Raw genomic sequence first — 22513 nt, 5'->3', positions numbered from 1 at the left:
TTCCTAACATTATGAAGTAATTCAATTAAAGTGCTGATCACACTAGCAAACAGTTTGGTTTTATAATAGCTAAACAAATAATCAAAGATTCAATCAATCAACAAAGCAAATCACACCCGGGAATCCAAGTACGTAACCTAACAGCAAACTCATGCAACTTAACAGATAAACTATCATGTGTTAACTACAGACTAACTAACCGGTTAAACCTTAGGTATCCACGCTCGCTAACAGACGGCACTGGTTATCAAACAGTCCCTACCAGTGTGACTCAACTAAAGGCAAACGTATGCTTTCTTGCAATTAACAAGTCAAAACAATCCTACAAGCAATTATCATAGCAACTGGCACACTAATCGTTCCGATCGAAATAAACCTAAACTGACGTTGTGCACAATAATACTAGACATCAATACTCATAGATTAACATCAAAGATAGTTACAATCAATCCGTTCTTAATACATGAGAAAAACTGAAAGATACAATACTCTACATCCCGGGTATGACTCGAAGGAACTATCCGCGCATCAGCATCTCTCGGGCTTCGGTTATGATGTAATAGGACATGGATGATGCCTACAGATGAATGGAAGTGATGATGGCTCTCCTTGCTGCTCTAAAAATCGTCTGAAAGGTGAAGAATGGCGTCTAGGGTCGTCCAAATGTGTTATATAATAAAACCCTGACTTTCACGATTCTGGGGACCATCGCGTAGCGCAATGGTCTCCTCTCCTGGTCCATCGCGCTACGCGATGGACCATAGTCAACGCAGTCATTTACAGGGCATCGCGTAGAGCGATGCCCCACCTTCAACACCCATCGTGCTACGCGATGGGTCTCTTTTCTCAGCAAATCCAAATAAATGCCTCGGTTCACGTGCTGGACATCCCGGGTCTTCATTCCATGCTCGTACAGGCCCAAATTAAGCGCGTTAAATACCTGTGACCTGAAATACAATAAACATGTATGAAGTACCATTTTTCCTAAACTAAACGAGTAAAACAACTAAGTTAACATACTAAAATATGTACAAATAAACCGAACATCATGTTCGTAGAAAACATATGTTCTTACCTTACTCATATGAAAAGTATGAATATAAGTTTCAATTATATCAATGGACAACTCTCGCTTATCATCACAAACTGTTCATCACTTAAGGAACCGAGCGCCTATTACAACAACCTCACCGAAAAGCTGCCGGATTTGTCACCGATGAAGTCTCTCAGAAGGATTGAATTGTTTTTTTGTTCATTCACAGGACATGTCCCTCTATCTTTTATAAATATCACTAGTTTGTATTTTATTAACTCAAGCAATAACTTGGGATTTTCCCCATGGAGTTTGTTTGCCGGATGATAGTTTTCAGTTGTCCAAACTCAAATTCATGCTCTTGTCTAATTGTAAGGTCAGTGGTCCAATCCCAAAAACAATCAGAAACATGACGTCACTTGTTAAGTTTGCCCTAAAATCTATTTTTTTAAACGGTTCAGTTCTGAAAGAACTCGGTTTGTTGAAAAACTTGCAAATGCTTGAGCTTTACAACAACCAAATGATTGGCAAGGTTCCTGAACCTAACCAGTTAAAGAATTAGATTTTAGGGCAAGCTTAACAAGTGGCTATCATGTTTCTGATTGTTTTTCGGATCGGATCACTAACCGTGTAATTAGACAAGAGCATGAATCTGAGTTTGGACAACCGAAAATATCATCCGGCAAACAAACTCCATGGGGAAAAATCCAGGGTTGTTGCTTAAGTTTATAAATTCCCAATTAGTGAGATTTATAAAAGATAAAGGGACATATCTTGTGAACGAACAGAAAAACAATTCAATTCTCCCGAGATACTTCATCGGTGACAGATCCGACAGCTTTCCGGTGAGGTTGTTGTAATGGGCTCTCAGTTCCTAAGTGATAAACAATTGGTGATGATATACGAGAGTTGTCCATTGATATAATTGAAGCTTATAATCAGGGTTTCAGGTGAGGAAGGTAAAAACATATATTTTTCGGGAACACACCGAATAAATTCTGCCATGAGATGTTGATCGTGATGACATACCTTTCATCATCAAAGGTTACACCAGTGTGTAATTGCATATGCTTGTCCCATTCCAGATACTTAGAAGTCGCCTAAAAGTGAGCTCTTCATGACTGCTAGTGCGAAGAACTCAACCTGATCTTTAACCATTGTGGTTTCATTAGAGTTTGAAAGTGATACAAGAATTATAAGATAGAAGTTGAAAAGATAGTGTCATGGTAAAAACCCATGGTAACAATAGTGGTCGGATTTGTTGAATGTTGTGTGTATGTGGCCGTCCCATATGAAGAAGAAACGGGGAAAGAGGAAAGGGTAAACGAGGATTAGGAGAAGATGAAAGCTTTTTTCAGAAAAACAACATAACCATGGCACACACACCGGCTATCATATGCACCCATGAAAGTGGTTGTAGATTATTGATTCTCTCACACACACATAGACACAAAAATTCTCTCTATACTGAATTGAAGTTTTTGGTTGAATTTGGATACATAAACACGATGGATAATTGATGAAATTATTATATTGAGGAGAGAGAGAGAGAGAGAGAGAGATCTGCAATGCGACTTATCTGTAGCAAATCTCTATTTCATCAATGGGGGGGATGTACTTAGACCACTCCCATTTCTCTAAATATAAAAGGAAATGTACGGTGAAACTGTAGCAAATCTACAGTAACATGTGGTATTTTGGTAATTTCACAGTAGGGTATTTTTGGACTTTCAACTTGTAATAATAATCATAATAAAAACTGATGGAACTGAAAAAAGATAGAACTTTTTCAAGGTGATAACTGAGCGGGAAATGGAGGGAAGAGGTAGTGAAGAAACATATAATAATATCCATGGAGTGTATAGAGAGAGAGATAGAGATAGATATAGGGTGTGGGTGTGTGTGTGTTGGTGTTGGAGTAAAAAAGCAGGAATGGAGTCAGAGAGATTAGAGGAAAAGGACGACAGAGTTGGGGTGAGGTTTGATGCGAGTGTGAGTGTGTGTGTGTGTGTGTTGGTAGGCCACCGCCCCGGACACAACACAAGTTGGCTCTCTCACTCTCTCTCTGTAACGTAACAACTACATCGCTTCACTTATAAATTATATTCTCTATATATGAAGCTTTTAATCATCTACTTTATAATAGATTAAGGGTGTGTTTGGTTGTGTCTGAATGAAGCCATTCAGAGGATAAAGTCTGATTCACTCAGATATGGATTTGTTTGGTTCTTAAAATCAAACATCTTAACGGTTCCATATGTCTCCGAATCATCCAGCTTTCAAAACTCGCTGAATCATTCAGCAGACCAATATGCCTTTCACCTCCACACCATCTTCCATCCCATTCTTCACCACCAATCTTCACCTCTACACCGTCGACCATCACCGCTGTCGAACCTCGCCTCCCACCGCTAGACCTGAACAAGACATCTATTTCTAATCCATCTATTCCATCCGTTGTTAACCAGGTTCAATTTCTGTTTCTGACTCAATCAATTTTTATTCCATCCTCAATCGATTCAATAATCAATTCAGATTTAATTGATTTTGGATTTCTATTTAATCCACTTTTTATTGTTTTAATTTAACTAATTCAGTTTAATCGATTTTGATTCTCTAGGGTTGGGTTTAGTTTCTTGTTTAATCATCTGGGGTTGTCTCAGTATTGAAGAAATTGATTATAAATGTAATTCTTGATTAAGTTAGATTTTTATGTTACTTTATGGGGTTTGGATGACGGGTTTGATATTCTTGTTTCATCATATGGGCTTGCAATTTGTTTAGTTTGTGCAACTGCATATAAATATTTACCAAAAACATAGATTCATGGTAATTTTTGTCGATTTGTTTGCAAATTGATGGATGCCCTTTTGTCAATTTATTTGTAAAGTAATGGATCTTTAACAATTGATAAATCAATTCTAAGCATATGGATGCTTCATTTCTAGTATTGTACGTTGCTGTAAATAATGCTGAAATTTACTGATTTATTGGTGCTGTAATAGGCTATAACAATGGTGCTGTAATTGGTGAAACATAGTGTTGTTAAGTGCTGTAAATAGTGCCATGATATGCTGTTAATTGGTGTTGTAATAAGCTGTGAAAATGGTACTGAAATATGCTGTTGTTAAATGTTGTAAATAGTGTTGTGATATGCTATTAATTAGTGCTGATTTGCTGAAATATGGTGTTGTAAATAGTAATGTTATATGTTGTTATGTAACGTCCAACTTTTATTAAGCATTTAATAACAGAAAGTTTTGTTAATAGTTGTGTGCCGTTAAATTAATCGTGTGTTATGTATTTGAGAGTTGGAAGTGGGAGTGAGTGGTGGGACCCATGAAACCCCTATATATATAGAGACCAACCACTTCTTTTCTTTCTTCCCTTTCCTCTCACAACACACACACACACTCAAGAAACACACACCCTCTCTCTCTCAAGACCCGAATCCATTCTGGGATTAAATTAAGGAAGATTTTGGTGATTCAAGTGTCTTCAACTGACAAGAATCACGTCCAGATCCTCGAGTTGCCAAGATCTGAACTCGAACCCACAAGCAGAAGGTAGGTTTCGGTTTAAATGGTTAAGTTTTATGGTTAGAATCGGCATGCAAACAAATATAATGATAGATCGGGTTGTGAAATGTAAGAAAAATATAAACTTGGTACGTTATAACCTCTCGGGTGCACTTTGTGATAAAAAGGTGGTGTTTAGACTTTGAGAGATGGGTTCAGGATCAGGTGCATGAGGTTAAAATGTGTTGAAGGTTGGGAAAGTGTAAAAATCAGGTCCTGAGGAAGAGCCACGAAGTAAAATGGCCATTAAAGGGTAAAAACGAAGAAAAAAAAGAATTTCGCATCGCATAAGCTATGTAAAGCGAAAAAGGCTATTTCGCATCGCATGACCATGTGAAGCGAAAAAGGTAATTTCGCATCGCACAGTCATGCGAAGCAAAACAGTTTCAAGCGAAGCAAAACAGTTTCATGCGAAGCGAAATTCCATGCATGCAAAGCGAAATTCTTCCATGCGAAATTTTATAAAATTCATTTTCTGACGCATTTTTGTTAAAGGACTGTTAATGAAAATAAAATTTTTCCGAGCTGACCTGGCAGCTCAACCCCAACCAGGGGCGCTACCCCTTGGACCCTGCTAGGTTGAGGCAGCTGGCTTGAGGAAGGACACATGGCACGAGATAAAGAGACTGGCATCTATGATGAAGTGTCAAGACTATTTTATGTTATGTATGTTATGACAAAAATGCATGTTTGTAATGTGATGTTGAAGTTTTAAATTATTTCCACGGAAGGTTAAATTAACTCTGATGCTAGATTGTGTTTATGAGTAAATCCAACACCAAAGTAGGGTTACCGGGAACGAGGCCTTACAAGTTGGTATCAGAGCATAAGTTCGAGAGGAATAAGCATCCTACATGCTTAGACTCGAACAGAGAATAAGACTTAAGGAAGAAAAGAAAGAAGATGCCAGTCCAAGAATGCCATGTGTCTCCCAAGCAAGCTTAGAAAAGCGATCACCTTGTGTAAGTTGATCCTGTGAATAGTAAAGAATGAGTAAGAAAGCTAACATAATAACTAGATATAGAAATGCTTGTTATATGAGGCGATGTGAAATGTACGATTGTCTAATCGTTATAAGTAGAACCTAGCACAAGGGGACTCACAAAGGGAAGTGTAAAGGACATAGAGAGTAACGTGATCAGCTAATCACAACTGGCCACTGTTATTACCTGTTAGCCTTACTATCCTCGTACTAAATATTTCCTGTAGTGACGACGTTTGTGTTTTCCTATAGAATACGAATGGCTGGTACTAAGAAGACTGCTGGGCAAGGAGAAAGTTCGAGACGCCGTGGTAGGCCACGTGCTACCCAAGTAGCCCCCGAGCAACCGATTATCGAGTCTGACGAAGACAGAAGCGTGACGGTGCGAGACGAAGGGAATCAGCTTGACCTGGCGATTCAAGCCGCTATTACTCAAGCAGTAGCTGCTGCATTGCAGCATCTCCAACAGGAAAGGCCAACTGGGAGTCGTGCGGGAACTCTTGAGGAAATTGGAGAGGGTAGTAAAAGAAACGAAGAGACTGAGAAAGAGGGATCAAGTGAAGCTGGGTGTGTGAAGGCCAATGATGATAGGAAAGGCCGAGGTGGGTGCAGCTACAGGTTGTTTAAGGGTTGTGACCCGCCAAAGTTTTCTGGTACAGGGGATGCAATCGCTACTCTCCAATGGATAACCGCAATGGACAAGGTTATCCGAATTAGCGAGTGTAGCCCCGACCACTCAGTGGGTTTTGCTACCCAGTCGTTTGGGGATGAAGCGATGTTTTGGTGGGAGACAGTAGAGCAAAGGAAGACTGTTGCTGAGATCAAGGCCATGAAGTGGGAAGATTTGAAGGAAATGGTTATGAAAAAGTTCTGTGCTGATGCTGAAGTCGAAAGGGTGGAGATGAAGTTCCTGAATTTGCGGGCGGGGACGACGACACTCCGCGAGTACACTACCGAGTTTAACCGTATGTCAAGGCTGGTGCCTGATATGGTGAACACTGAGGCTAAGAGAATCAAGTGCTCCTTGAGGGGACTACTACAAACTGTCCGCACCTTTTTTCGGGCTAGTAAACCAGCTAATTTTGATTCTGCTGTCGAACTTGCATAAATGGTTTATGAAGACCTGGCTGTGGATGACGTGGTGGTGGAAGAGCAGAAGGAGAAGAAGTGGGTTGCTCCTGCCAAACGATCTGGTACTCAGATGTGGAACCCTAAGGATAAGAAGCAGAAAATGTGGGAGAAAAAGACGTGCAAAACTTGTGGAAAAGTGCACGGTGGTGAATGCAAGTGGGGTAGGAGTAGTGAGGTGTGTAACAAGTGTGGCAAGGCCCATGGTGGGGAATGCAGGCAAGGGTCGAATGCCTGTTATAAATGTGGAAAGCTGGGACATTACGCTAACGAATGCAACACGAGACCCGCCTGTTACAAGTGTGGAAAGACGAGTCATATGGCAAGAGAGTGTACTGAAGGTGAAGCTTGGGGAAGCAGTAAGAAGGATGCTGAGCAGACTAGGCCAAGGACCAGAGCCTACATGTTGACACAAGAACAAGCCAAACAAATCCCAGATGTCGTGACAGGTACATTTCTAGTAAACGGTATTTCAGCTTCTGTATTGTTTGACTCAGGTGCGACCAGGAGTTTTGTAGCTACCTAGTTTTGTAAGACAGCTAAGATGAAATGTTGTCGTGTTCCTGAAACTTTTATGGTAGAAACCGCTAACGAGACCTCAGTTAAAATTATGAGATTGGTCAAGAATTGTAAGATAGAATTGGAAGGACACGAATTCCCTGCTACCCTGTATGTTTTAACCTTAGGAGGATTCGATGTAGTATTGGGGATGGATTGGCTGTCTGAATTTGAAGCTCAGATAGTGTGCAGAAGTAGATTGGTAAGACTGAAGTCTTCGGATGGTGGTTCAGTAACGGTTTATGGTGATAGAGAAAATGTGGAAAAGTGGGAGAAAAAGGCGTGCAAAACTTGTGGAAAAGTGCACGGTGGTGAATGCAAGTGGGGCACGCCTTTTTCTCCCACATTTTCTGCTTCTTATCCTTAGGGTTCCACATCTGAGTACCAGATCGTTTGGTGAATGCAAGTGGGGTAGGAGTAGTGAGGTGTGTAACAAGTGTGGCAAGGCCCATGGTGGGGAATGCAGGCAAGGGTCGAATGCCTGTTATAAATGTGGAAAGCTGGGACATTGCGCTAACGAATGCAACACGAGACCCGCCTGTTACAAGTGTGGAAAGACGAGTCATATGGCAAGAGAGTGTACTGAAGGTGAAGTTGGGGGAAGCAGTAAGAAGGATGCTGAGCAGACTAGGCCAAGGACCAGAGCCTACATGTTGACACAAGAACAAGCCAAACAAATCCCAGATGTCGTGACAGGTACATTTCTAGTAAACGGTATTTCAGCTTCTGTATTGTTTGACTCAGGTGCGACCAGGAGTTTTGTAGCTACCTAGTTTTGTAAGACAGCTAAGATGAAATGCTGTCGTGTTCCTGAAACTTTTATGGTAGAAACCGCTAACGAGAGCTCAGTTAAATTATGAGATTGGTCAAGAATTGTAAGATAGAATTGGAAGGACACGAATTCCCTGCTACCCTGTATGTTTTAACCTTAGGAGGATTCGATGTAGTATTGGGGATGGATTGGCTGTCTGAATTTAAAGCTCAGATAGTGTGCAGAAGTAGATTGGTAAGACTGAAGTCTTCGGATGGTGGTTCAGTAACGGTTTATGGTGATAGAGAAAGTATAGGGCTTAACGTCATTTCGATGATAAAAGCCGAGGCTTTGTTAAGTCGAGGGTGCAGTGCCTACCTGGCGTTTGTTGTCAAAGCTACGGCCGAGATGAAGGAAGTGAAAGACATTCCTGTAGTGTGTGACTACCCGGAAGTATTTCCTGAGGACCTTCCGGGGTTACCACCGGAGCGAGAAGTGGAATTCAAGATAGAATTAATACCAGGAGCACAGCCCGTCGCGAAAGCACCTTACCGTTTGGCACCGTCGGAGATGAAGGAATTGATGTCCCAACTGCAAGAACTCCTCGACAAAGGTTTCATAAGGCCGAGTGTTTCCCCATGGGGCGCGCCGGTGTTATTCGTTAAGAAGAAGGATGGGAGTATAAGAATGTGCATCGACTACAGGGAGTTGAATAAGCTTACCGTGAAGAATAGATATCCGTTGAGCTGGAAGGAATCCACTCTACCTTTCATATTTCTTACTTGAGAAAATGTCTACCTGACAACACATCCCATGTGCCACTACTGGACATCGAGGTGGATGAGCAATTGAATTATATCGAGCAGCCCATTGAAATAGTCGACCGCAAGGAGAAGCAGCTTCGTCGTAAAGTTATTCCCCTAGTATAGGTGATATGGAAGCACCGTAAGGGATCGGATGCTACTTGGGAAGTTGAAGAAGAAATGCGCAAGTTTTACCCTGATTTGTTTAAGTAATAGTTAGGTTTCGGGGACGAAACCTCTTTTAAGGAGGGTAGACTTGTAACGTCCAACTTTTGTTAAGCATTTAATAACAGAAAGTTTTGTTAATAGTTGTGTGTCGTTAAATTAATCGTGTGTTATGTATTTGAGAGTTGGAAGTGGGAGTGAGTGGTGGGACCCATAAACCCCTATATATATAGAGACCAACCACTTCTTTTCTTTCTTCCCTTTCCTCTCACAACACACACACACACTCAAGAAACACACACCCTCTCTCTCTCAAGACCCGAATCCATTCTGGGATTAAATTAAGGAAGAGTTTGGTGATTCAAGTTTCTTCAACTGACAAGAATCACGTCCAGATCCTCGAGTTGCCAAGATCTGAACTCGAACCCACAAGCAGAAGGTAGGTTTCGGTTTAAATGGTTAAGTTTTATGGTTAGAATCGGCATGCAAACAAATATAATGATAGATCGGGTTGTGAAATGTAAGAAAAATATAAACTTGGTAAGTTATAACCTCTCGGGTGCACTTTGTGATAAAAAGGTGGTGTTTAGACTTTGAGAGATGGGTTCAGGATCAGGTGCATGAGGTTAAAATGTGTTGAAGGTTGGGAAAGTGTAAAAATCAGGTCCTGAGGAAGAGCCACGAATTAAAATGGCCATTAAAGGGTAAAAACGAAGAAAAACAAGAATTTCGCATCGCATAAGCTATGCGAAGCGAAAAAGACTATTTTGCATCGCATGACCATGCGAAGCGAAAAAGGTAATTTCGCATCGCACAGTCAAGCGAAGCGAAACAGTTTCATGCGAAGCGAAATTCCATGCATGCGAAGCGAAATTTTTCCATGCGAAATTTTATAAAATTCATTTTCAGATGCATTTTTGTTAAAGGACTGTTAATGAAGATAAAATTTTTCCGAGCTGACCTGGCAGCTCAACCCCAACCAGGGGCGTTGCCCCCGGACCCCCGTTAGTTGAGGGTTTCATAAATTTAGATGTAGGTAGTTGTGGTAATAGATAATTGACACGCGTAATGTATTGAACAGTTAGCCGTGCTCAACTAAAGAAGGGAATTACTATTAACGGCGAGAGAAATCGACTCCAGGTGAGTTCTTGCCCCATTTCTCTTTGAAATGTTTTCGGGGCTGTGTGCATACTCTTATGTGATAGTTAATACACTTACTTAATTGATAAGTGTATGATACGTGTATGACTATGTATTGGATGTTATTACTATATAATGATAGTATGAATGAGCATGTATGTATATATATATATATATTATTGTATACATGAGACAGGTAAAATACACACGTATGATAAATGTATGGTTATTCGAGGCAGTAGGGACCAGACCCTTATAATATCTGTGATGTTAGGGACCAGACCCTTATAATATCTGTGATAGTAGGGACCAGACCCTTACAATATCTATGATGTTTAATGTAGAATAGCTTATGGTATACCATAGGGTTTTATGAGAGAAAGTATGTAAGTATGTATGCATGTATATAAAGTATGTGTGAAAGAAGTAATAGCAAAGTAAGGTATGAATACGTATCTTCGGACGCGTATGAGTAAGGGCAGGAATGTATTGTATGATGAATTAATTAACTAGAACTCACTCAGCATTGCTGACTTTTAGTATGCACGCAGGCAGATAGGTTGAGGCAGCTGGCTTGAGGAAGGACATATGGCACGAGATAAAGAGACTGGCATCTATGATGAAGTGTCAAGACTATTTTATGTTATGTATGAAAAGACAATTTGTATGTTATGACAAAAATGCATGTTTGTAATGTGATGTTGAAGTTTTAAATTATTTCCGCGAAAGTTTAAATTAACTCTGATGTTAGAATTGTATTTATGAGTAAATCCAACACCAAAGTAGGGTTACCGGGAACGGGGCCTTACATGTTAATTGGTGTTGATATTGCTGTAAAATGGTGCTGTATATTTTGAGAAACTATACTTAAAGTTATAGTAAAAATAGTGCTTAAATATGTTGTAAGTGATTTTTTAGGCAATTACAAATGGGTCAAAAGTGGTTATGTATGAAATGAGTATATAGTAAACTTATATGGTTTGGTGATATAGGTGGACAACGGGCGAACGAGTAATTAAGACGCTAAGGACCACAAGAACCAACGTAAGTGTTCTCATACAAACTTATTATAAAATGGAATTTACTATATTGTTTTTGTTTTATGTAACGAACATTTTCTTCCAAACCTTTTCTTATAAACTCTTGATTATCATTTTGTAGGTTTTAGCATGGTGAACCGGGGGTGATGCGGAATAGGGAGGAATAGAGGGCAAATAACATGTTTACCCTTTCAAACGCCATGCCCGAACGTGAACGAGTACGTGTTTTGGGATGCATTCCATCCAACAGCAGCAGTGAATGTGTTAATGGGAAAGAAGACTTTCAATGGAGGTACTGATGTTGTTTATGCCATAAACATTCAGCAACTAGCAAACATTTGATGTTCAGCAATATGCACACTCATATCTATCCGCCTAGCCATGAAGAAATTTGTGTTTCTTTGTTATTTTTGTCAGATGGATGACCTTTAAATGTGTTTGTATTTCTTTGTTTTCAGTTGAAGTTTTTCATATTTTATAGACATATGGTCTTTTAAATCCCCATAATCATTAAATCATTACACAAAATTAAGCACCCGATCATATATAGTACCCCTGAACTTTGCTATATATATTGAAAGTTTGTTTCAAGATGTATTTTGGTTGGTTATAATGAAAGTTTTGGTCATTCAGTACAATTATTTGGAGCTATGACTAAACAGATATATCTCATTAATCATGAAATAGTTTAGAGGGTAAAATAGTCATTCTGCACAATCATTCAGAGGTCCAAACAAACAACACTTTACTGGTTCAGATTCTCTTAATCATTCAGACTTCTTAATGGTTCAGCACTTACCAAACAGCCCCTAAAATACTTATATATAATATAAATAATGTGATATAATATCATTTTTTAAGTTATATCATATGGCATGATATAATAGAATAGAATTACGCTATATATAAAGAGAAACCTATAACTACATTGATTTTATTGTAAGTCCAGTCAGTGGCTATCATGTGGCAGCCACTAAATGTTTTTTTTTTTAATTTCGAAATATGTTTTAATATTTATTCCTTTGAAAGTAGTAAAAATAACTAAAAGTAAGTTGGTGTGGTGATGTTGCTAGACGGTTATAAGTTGCGTGTACCAAGTTCAAGCCTTACATAGGCCGTTTTTTTTGTGTTTTTTTTTAAATAGATTTCATACAAAATCTAGCAATGAAAAATTAAAAAAATAAGGTGGTGTGATGTTTCATTTTTTAATTTGTTTTAAATACGTTATCTTGAGGAACTACTTTTTGGGTTTAATTTTGGTACCGTAAAGAACATAGCTGATACCAACTGAATTCGCGCCAATTTACCGAAACGACGCCCGACCAACTGAACAGCCCGGCTTTTTTTTTTTGTGTTTTTTTTAAACAAATTTCATACAAAATCAAGCAACGAAAAAGTAAAAAAGTAAGGTGGTGTGATGTTTCGTTTTTTAATTTGTTTTAAATACGTTATTTTGAGGAACTATTTTTTGGGTTTAATTTTGGTACCGTAAAGAACATAGTTGATACCAACTGAATTCGCGCCAATTTACGAAAATGACGCCCGACCAACAGAACAACCCGGCGTTTTTTTTTATGTTTTTTAAATAGATTTCATACAAAATTAAGCAACGAAAAAGTAAAAAAGTAAGGTGGTGTGATGATTCGTTTTTTAATTTGTTTTAAATACGTTATTTTGAGGAACTATTTTTTGGGTTTAATTTTGGTACCGTAAAGAACATAGCTGATACCAACTGAATTTGCGTCAATTTACGGAAACGACGCCCGACCAATAGAACAGCCCGGCTTTGTTTTTTTTTTTTTTGTGTGTTTCTTTTAAATAGATTTCATACAAAATCAAGCAACGAAAAAGTGAAAAAAGTAAGGTGGTGTGATGCTTCGTTTTTTAATTTGTTTTAAATACGTTATTTTGAGGAACTATTTTTTGGGTTTAATTTTGGTACCGTAAAGAACATCGCTAATACCAACTGAATTCGCACCAATATAATGGCTTAATTAGTACTCTCCATTGGTACCTTACCATTGGTACCTTACCATTTTTGTTACCTAATATAATGGCTTAATTAGTGCTCTCCATTTGTATTTAGAGAACTGATGTATCACCATTCAAAAGATAATTCAAATCATAAATTTTTTATGGCATCAGAGCCATCGTAGAACAAAAAAAAAACAAAACAAACCAAAAATCCTTTAAACCCCATCATGGTTGTAGGATCAACAAGAATCACCACAGATGCAGCAGCCTTTGAAGCCTTTGTTCCGGGCAAAATCAAACAGGAAGAAGGAAAACAAAGGGCCGCGTACATTGAAGCAGAGGCGAATCCTATACCGGGTATGACCGGTGCACAATATCAACAATTTGTGAATTTTTTTGGAAACAAGGACGGTGTGAGAAAGAAGAAAATCCACCGGTAGCCAACACGGCAAGTCATGCCGGTAAAGAAGGTACATGGATAATTGACTCAGGTGCAACCGAGCATATTATTTATAATGATGACATGCCTGAAAACAAAATAAAAAGGAACCATGAACCATCCGTTACCATACCCAATGGCGAGTCAGTAGCCGTTGAAGGTAGAGGTGATTACACCCTACCAAATGGAACGGTTGTCAAAAATGTTCTTTATGTACCCGAATTCAAGTGCAACTTGTTATCTGTTAGTAGATTGTCACAAGACCTCCAATGCGCTATAACATTCTTTCCTGAGTTTTGTGTTATGCACGGCTTGAATTCGAGAACGTTGATTGGAGTGTGCAAATGTAAAAGTGGTTTATACAAGATGGGGATGGTGGGAGAAGAAAGAAAAGCCATGACGACAACTCTCAGTACGTGGCACAAAAGATTGGGTCACCCGTCAAATTCTAAATTACCGTATGTTGATTTTCTCAAAAATGTTCCTTTAAACTCCAAAGAATTTTGTGACTCGTGTGTTAAGGCTAAATTTACAAGATTACCGTTTCCTATTAGCACCACCAAAACCTTTGCTTGTTTTGATTTGATACACTGTGACGTATAGGGCAAATACCGAACACCCTCTCTCACACGTGCAAGCTATTTTTTAACAATAGTTGATGATTTTAGTCAGGCCGTTTGGGTGTTCCTTCTCAAACACAAATATGAGTCAAGTACATGCCTTGTAAATTTCCATAAAATGATACAAACTCAGTTTCAAAGGAATATTAAAAAAAATAAGATGTGATAATGGGGGAGAATTTACTTCAAATCACATGCTTGATTTTTATGCCAAGGAAGGAATCGTTCTCAAAACAACTTGTCCATACACACCACAACAAAATGGCATTGTGGAACGGAAACACCGACACTTGTTGGAAATGGCACGAGCATTAAGATTTGAAGCCAACTTGCCTAAAAAGTTTTGGGTTGAATGCATCTTAACGGCCACTTATGTCATAAATCGAATGCCATCCGAAGTTATTGAAAATAAAACACCATATGAGATATTGTACAACTTAAAACCCGAAACCAAAGGCGACAAATTTGAAATGAAGGGAAAGCCAGGAGTTTTCTTAGGCTATCCACAAGGAACAAAAGGATACAAGATTTATGATTGCCAACACCATAAAATCATCATATCAAGAGATGTCAAATTTATGGAGCATATTTTTCCATTTGCCAACACTGAGAAGCAGAAAGAAGAAATTTTTATTTTTCCTCAAAAATGGGGATATGAGGAAGACCATATTACACCACAACCCAATTATGAAGAAAACAATATAGCCCCATGTGACGATGAAGAAGCCAAAAATGAGACTCAGCCAAACACAACTTCTAGTGATCATGAAGAAAACAATACAGCCCAGTCTAATGGGCCTGATGGAAAAGATCATAACCAGACACATCCCCATACGGTTTCTAGTGGTCCTAACATGCCCAATAATGAAACACCAACCTCAACTCAGTCCAATATGGATTCTGGTGGGCCTGATAAACCTCAATCAGATCACAGCCCACTAAAAGATGTACTTGGGCATAATCTTGACACAAATGAAGATGTTGAACCAGAAGGTAGTTTACAATCACAGTCAAATCCTGACAACCAAGAACATGGGCCCAGTTTTGATCCGCCAAGAGAGAAAAGAATTAAATTTCACCCAAAACATTTTGAAGATTACAATGTCAAGCTTCCCCCATCTATAGACCTCGAGCAAGCCACTTCCAACCAAAAGTCCTCGATGGTACATCCCTTAGCACATTATATTTCTTATGATAATTTCACTAATACACACTTGGACGGAGGCTATGCGAGACCCAAAATGGAAGGAGGCAATGAAGAAGGAAATCCAAGCTCTCGAAAAAAATGAGACTTGGACGTTGGAAGAATTGCCTGAAGGGAAACGAGCCATAGACTCTAAATGGGTATACAAGATAAAATATAAACCAAATGGAGATGTGGAAAGATACAAGGCTCGTCTCGTGGCAAAAGGGTTTACACAAATGGAAGGCGTGGATTTTCTTGAAACTTTCGCGCCTGTTGCTAAACTGGTAACGGTTAGAATTCTCTTAACTGTTGCAGTGAAGCAAGGGTGGCATATACACCAACTCAACGTTAATAACGCCTTCTTACATGGAGACTTGCATGAGGAGGTTTATATGAAAATTCTTCAAGGTTTTAGCAAGACGGAAGAAAAAAGGGTTTGTAAACTAAGAAAGTCCATTTATGGTCTCAAAAAAGCATCAAGGAATTGGTATCAAAAATTTACCAACTCTTTGATTGAAATCGGCTTTAAACAAACAGGGGTTGATGCCTCATTATTTTTGTTCAAAGAGAAGGAAGTCATCGTTGTTGCGCTAATTTATGTGGATGATGTAATCATTGTGGGAAATAGCATGGACAAAATACAAGAAACCAAAGACTTTCTCGACAGCAAGTTTAGTATCAAAGACCTTGGTTGCCTAAAGTTCTTCCTTGGAATTGAGGTGGCTAGAACGAAAGAAGGAATGGTGTTGAGTCAACGCAAGTATACACTTGACATCTTGGAAGAAACGGGAATGATGGGTTGTCGACCTAGCCCATTTCCTATGGAACAAAACTTAAAACTCGGTAAATATGATGAGGAACCGCATGTAGACCCTCACCAATACCGGAGAATGGTAGGGAAACTCCTTTACTTACAAGCCACAAGACCTGATATCACTTATGCGGTAAATGTCTTGAGTCAATTCGTTGGTGACCCAAGACAAAGTCACATGGAGGCAACAAATCTAGTGCTCCGATACATAAAAGCCACCCCGGGTCAAGGGATTCTCATTCCTAAAGAAGGGGGCACCACACTCACCCCTTATTGCGACTCTGATTGGCTTGGATGCCCATTCACAAGAAGATCTAGGACCGGTTACTTATTGCTTTTAGGAGGAGCTCCCATATCTTGGAAATCCAAGAAACAATTTGTTGTCTCCAGCTCATCAGCTGAAGCAGAATACCGAGCAATGGCGAATACGGTTAGTGAAGTTTTATGGATGAGATGGCTTCTAAAGCTACTTGAAATCCCTCCAACTGGCCCAACATCATTGTTTTGTGACAATCAAGCAGCCCGACACATAGCCAATAACCCCGTTTTTCATGAACGGACTAAACACGTCGAGATGGATTGTTGCTTCGTTCGTGAACGTGTTGAATCGAAAGACATACGGCCAATGCGCATCGACTCCAAGACACAAATTGCCGACATTCTAATGAAGCCTTTGGGTACACAACGCCTTCATACCTTGCTTGACAAGTTGAGCATTCGTAATCTCCATGCTCCAACTTGAGAGGGCATAAAGAAAGACATTATTCTTGCCATATTTTCTGCCATTTACATTTATCACCTTACCATTTTTATTACCTAAGATAATGGCTTAATTAGTGCTCTCCATTTGTATTTATAGAACTGATGTATCACCATTCAAAAGATAATTCAAATCATAAATTTTTTAAAGACCGATAACCGATCTATCACTGATATATCAGAAATATCGGCTTCATAGTTTATGATTTAAAAAAAGTGACTGTGTTATCTCTTTGAGTGGTGGAACATGCTTCAAGCTTACAGTTTTTTATTATAACTCCATATATATGCACCCTTGTATTCTTTCTAGAAACAAGAGAGTTAAATTTCATGATGATAAATAATTCACTTATCATACAAACAAACAAGTAAAATATTTTGCATCATGATCGACCAAATGGCGTAGTTGATCTTGTAAGTGTAAAATTAATCATAGTTAATGAAGTCATGGTTTCTTACTAGTAATGTTGAATAGATACAAAGCATCATTCACATGAAATAAACAGAAAGTTAATAAAACTAAGTATTGGACGATGAACGAATCATTGAGAGTGATAAAACGAACTAATTTGTCCGACTAGCTTTAATAGAAATATTAAAACGAATCCCAAGCTACAGTTTCATAAAATAATAAACCAAACCGGTTTAGTTCGGACTTAGGAGTGTTACACTGATATACTTGTTGGTAGTTTGAAAGTTTATTTCTAACTGGTTAGTTTGAATAAGCAATTATAGTTTACATTTTAGAGCATTCTCATCCCATCTTTTACTTTTAAACCAAAAATTACACTAAAACTCACTATATTTTCTCTCTCTATTTCAATTAAATAATACTTTTTATACCTTTTACCATTATCTTTTCGCTTTTCTTCACTCATAGCCATTTTGAAAATATATTAAAAAATTATAGAGGGTGAACAGTAGCTTTTCAAATATACAGAAAAATCACTACTTTTTCTAAAATATAAAAACTTTTCACTCACAACACCCTGAATTACTCTTTAAATTATAAAAACACCTCTCACATTAAATGAGGGATTAGATAAGAATACTCTTAGACCATTTAGTTTGTCTTTTCATTTAAGGAATACCATCCATTTTCAATAGACCGAATTCAAGTAAGTTTATATCCCTTTCAAGATTCAAAAATCAACCAACTCATTTAAGTGAATATTTTATGCACATGGTTGATGGTTCTTGAACTTTGCGATATCTATTAACATTTTAAATAGCTTTCTAAAATGTACTTTAATAACATTTTGTGTACTTGTAGCATGTATGATAAAACGCAAACACACCATGACATCCAACTACATGTCACTTTCAAAACTTTTTTCATTAAAAGCCTTGTTCTTTCACATATTGTCACTTTCAAAGTTGTGTACAACAAATAAATTAATTTTTTATTGTTTTTAATCAAAACTGCGTCGTTTTAATGAGTTTTCCGTATAAGCTTAGGCACGTAACAGCTCTGTATTCACTTTCCTTATATTTATATGATTATAACCAACATGTTTTTATAAACTTACCATTCTTTTTAGAGTCCAAAACTATCACTTTAAGGCTCTTTGTGACCGCCGCCTTCACCAGCTCGTCATTCGTTTCGGGGAGCTCCTCTTTACTTTATATATGATTTTAGCTTTCCATCCTAGAGTAATTTTCTTCATGACTCTGATGTGATATAATCATTTTAATTAAAATAATAACAGTAATAAATTAATAATAATAATAACAATAATAATAATAATAGAAATAATAATATGGTATTAAGGTTCCTGAACAAGAAAGAAACTGACCACTCAGCGTTAACTTTAGACGGAAAGTCTTCCTTCATGCGATTGAATATATCCAAAAATGTCGTCCTAGTCGGTCAGAAAATTGAATTTGAAAGATAGTCAAAAACAAACCTGCAAATCAAAATCAAATCAATAATAGGATTTCTGTGTTCACTCAGGAGAAAAAACAACGTGTTCATTCATAGGGCATGTCCCTTTATCTATTTTTATAAATCTCACTAGTTTGGAATTTATAAACTTAAGCAACAACCCTGGATTTTCCCCCCTGGAGTTGCCGGGTGATATTTTTCGGTTGTCCAAACTCAAGTTCATGCTCTTGTCTAATTGCACGGTCATATGTCCGATCCCAAAAACAATTGGAAACATGATGCCACTTGTTAAGCTTGCCCTAACATCTAATTCTTTAACCGGTTCGGTTATGAAAGAACTCGGAGTGCTGAAATACTTGCAAATGGTTAAGCTTTACAACAACCAACTAGTTGGCGAACTCGGGAACATCACCGAGTTGACCGATATCGACATATCAGTCAACCAGTTGAGTGGAAGCATACCGGCAACAATTATGACCTCGTACAATCGTGTCGGGTGAGCAATAGCCGCTTTAAGGCGAACCGTTTAGCAGCTGGAAATAAAGACGACCTCACCTTTTTCTCGTAGATGGTGTCAGTGAGAGCCATTTTAGCTCGCGATAAGATCTTTGATCATAAAATATATAGGCGCCTCCGTTTTCTCCTTAGATGGATGACAGTCCCCTGCCGAGGGGAAGCTTAATATAAACAAGAGAGGGATACCCCGGATAGGGTATCCCAATGGATAATCAATCTAAACAAGAGAGGGATGCCCCCGGATAAAGTATCCCGATTGATAATCAATCTAAACAAGAAAGGGATTCCCTCCCTAGCTACACTGAAAGAAGAGATGTTAGTTATTAGGTATTTCCCCGGTGCCTAGGTCCCTTCCCTGGGCAGTGTTGATGCTAGCCACCAAGAGACTTTTCTTTTTATTTATGGACTACAACAACCTAAGGTAGCTAAATAAGTAGTGAAAGTAAGCTCCTCCTAGCTAAAAGTGGGTCACATTTCATTTGATGGTCGGAGGTGAATTGAAAGCTAAGCAGTGGTAATTCTAAGATTCCCCGGGGGGAATAGAGATGTCTCCTACGTTACCCATAATATGAGAAAGTATCAACGTAATTTCATAGAGTCATTCGTTCTGAATGTTACATGAAGAACATAAGGCAAATGATGGAACAGGAAGACCTAGATATGTTGGTTACCAAAACTCAAAATATTGCATTTACACATCAACCATCTTACTAGACAAATCCCACGAGTGCTCGGTGATTCAAATAGTTTAACACATTTATCACTTTACCAAAACTATATCTCCAGTGAAGTGCCCTGACATTTAGGGAGATCGTCACGGTTGATGCATCTTGACTTGTCGAAAACAATCTTACTGGAGAATTTCCACCGGAATTATGCAATGGAGGTAAGTTGGTTTCCCTGCTAGCACTTGACAACAAGTTTACCGGCGCCGTTCCTGATAGTAATTCTAAGTGCTATAGGCAAAGACTCCACCACCACTGTTGGTGCCGGAACTGATATAACGCTTTTAGGATCGAAGACGGATGCGTAGGAACATCCGACAATGATATCTACCATACAATGTTATGTGCGGAAAACATAACAACGTGAAAAACACAAAGATGTCTCTTTAAATCCTTTTTTATTCATTGATAGCAGTGATAGTAAAAAAGATATGACAGTATGAAGAACAAGTACATCTTAGACCAAAGGAACTAGAAGGTCCATGAACAAATGAACGCAAAGGCCAAACAACCTATATATAGGCTGGCTAGTTTGGAACTTATGTGGTGCATAAGTTATGCGCCGTGTAACTTATGCGGCGCGTAAATGTCTTATATGTGTTCTAAACATTAACATACAATACAAATCACATGCTATCATGACCTACAACACAAGACCAAAGTACTAGACATTATGCTCTAACAATCTCACCCTTATATAGTGCTTCGTCTTGATGAATCTAAGCAAATAGACATTTCGTGCATCAACTATCTCCCCTTTGGATATTGCTTAGATTTAGATCAACCATCGACACAATCATTAAGGCTAAAAGACCCCTTAGAAATTATGTTTTCCCGATCCTCTTCAAATGATGTGACATTTAAGGCTTTCTCTTTAAATGATTTTGACATTTAAGTCTTTTCCCTATCGGCTTTAAGATCAGGTCTTATATCTTTCATGAGTCCAAAACAATCTTCAATTCACTGCTATCTCATTCCAATCTCCCACATACTTCAATAATGAATCACCAAACACACCTTTATTATACATTTATGCTTATTGTGCTTGATTCATCAACTCTTTTAACAACCGATTACCCATTTTCACAATCCAATCACATGAGAATAATCACATGAACCTAATCCCATGTCTTCTCTCCAAAATACAAGTTTGAATCATCAATGTATAAGTTTGCAGCATATAAGCAACAATAACGCGTATGTTCAAATTTCAACGTGTAAGTTTGTATGCAGCACATAACTTGTGCGCCGCATAAGTCAATTTGAACCCAATAAACATACACGGCGTGTGAAAGTGCTTATGCGTTGAATCCTCAGTGTGTAAGTTATGCGGAGAGGGACTTACATGGCATTTAAGTTATGCGTTGGAGTTATGCGTCGTGTAAGTTGTCAAAATGTGTGATACGGCATGTAAGTTATGCACCCCCATGACTTATGCGCCGTATAAGCTGACTTGATAGTTTTTGACAATTTTTGTGGGGAAAATGAAGATGAAATGATCTTACTTTTGAGTATACTATTCAACACCAAGAATATGACAATTTTTGAAGTTTTGGTGAGGTTTGAACGGCTACATCTTCTGTAAGGGGGAGATTGTTGATACACGAAATGTCTATTTGCTTAGATTCATCAAGACCAAGCACTAATTAACAGCCCGTTATAGATCGTTAGCACCAGGTACAAGTATAAACAAAAACCGATGGTTACATAGCACCAGGTACAAGTATAAACTTACTTTAATTTACAAGACTACATGAACAATTGAAAATTATTATTTAATGACTCATGCAATGGAGTCATAAAAGTTACAAATCAGGAAATATTGGTGTTCAACTATGCAAAATAGTGTAGTTAAATGTAATGGCACAAAGAGTGGGACATAGAGTTTATTATTACATGAAAAATGCTTCTAAAATGGGGTAAGACCCAAAATTAAAGCCTTTTACCCAATCTTTTAAATAGTCTACTATTATAATATATGAAAATGTGGTTTACCCACAATCCCGTTACTTGGCCTAATAATTTGCCAAGTGCCACTCTCATCTAATTTCTAATATATTTTTTAATTTTAAAATTTTAGATTTAGCTTCAAAATTAAAATTAAATAAAGATTCAAAACATTCCTATCTTGTCTTATCAGTTATCCCCTAATATGCACTGACTCTTGAATTTCAAATCTTCCATTTACATCAGACAATTCACAACCTACGACCAAAGACCATTGCGGTTCAAATCGCCATTCATCAGAAGTTTGCACATCAAATCCAGATCTTCAAATCAGTATGTTTCCAAACCCTGGTATGATTTTATTGTTTTGCCAACCCTAATTACCAATTCTTAAAATCGTTATAAAAATCCTAATAATTTAATACCCCAAATCCCTATTCCAATCGGCTATCACATCTGTATGTCAAATTGGT

At 38.1% G+C, this 22513-nt stretch overlaps 1 pseudogene; it reads left to right on the top strand.

The window, feature by feature from the left end:
- The first annotated feature begins 1216 nt into the window (after window positions 1–1216).
- Window positions 1217–20367, top strand: LOC143631132 (uncharacterized; annotated as a pseudogene).
- The last annotated feature ends 2146 nt before the right edge of the window (window positions 20368–22513 follow it).

This window comes from Bidens hawaiensis, unplaced genomic scaffold (genome assembly GCF_021521415.1).
Source record: "Bidens hawaiensis isolate Kalapana, Puna unplaced genomic scaffold, B.hawaiensis_p1.1 tig00005944_1, whole genome shotgun sequence".
NCBI lineage: Eukaryota > Viridiplantae > Streptophyta > Magnoliopsida > Asterales > Asteraceae > Bidens > Bidens hawaiensis.
Note: the sequence above shows the minus strand (reverse complement) of the source record. Positions and strands in the feature narration are given on the sequence as shown.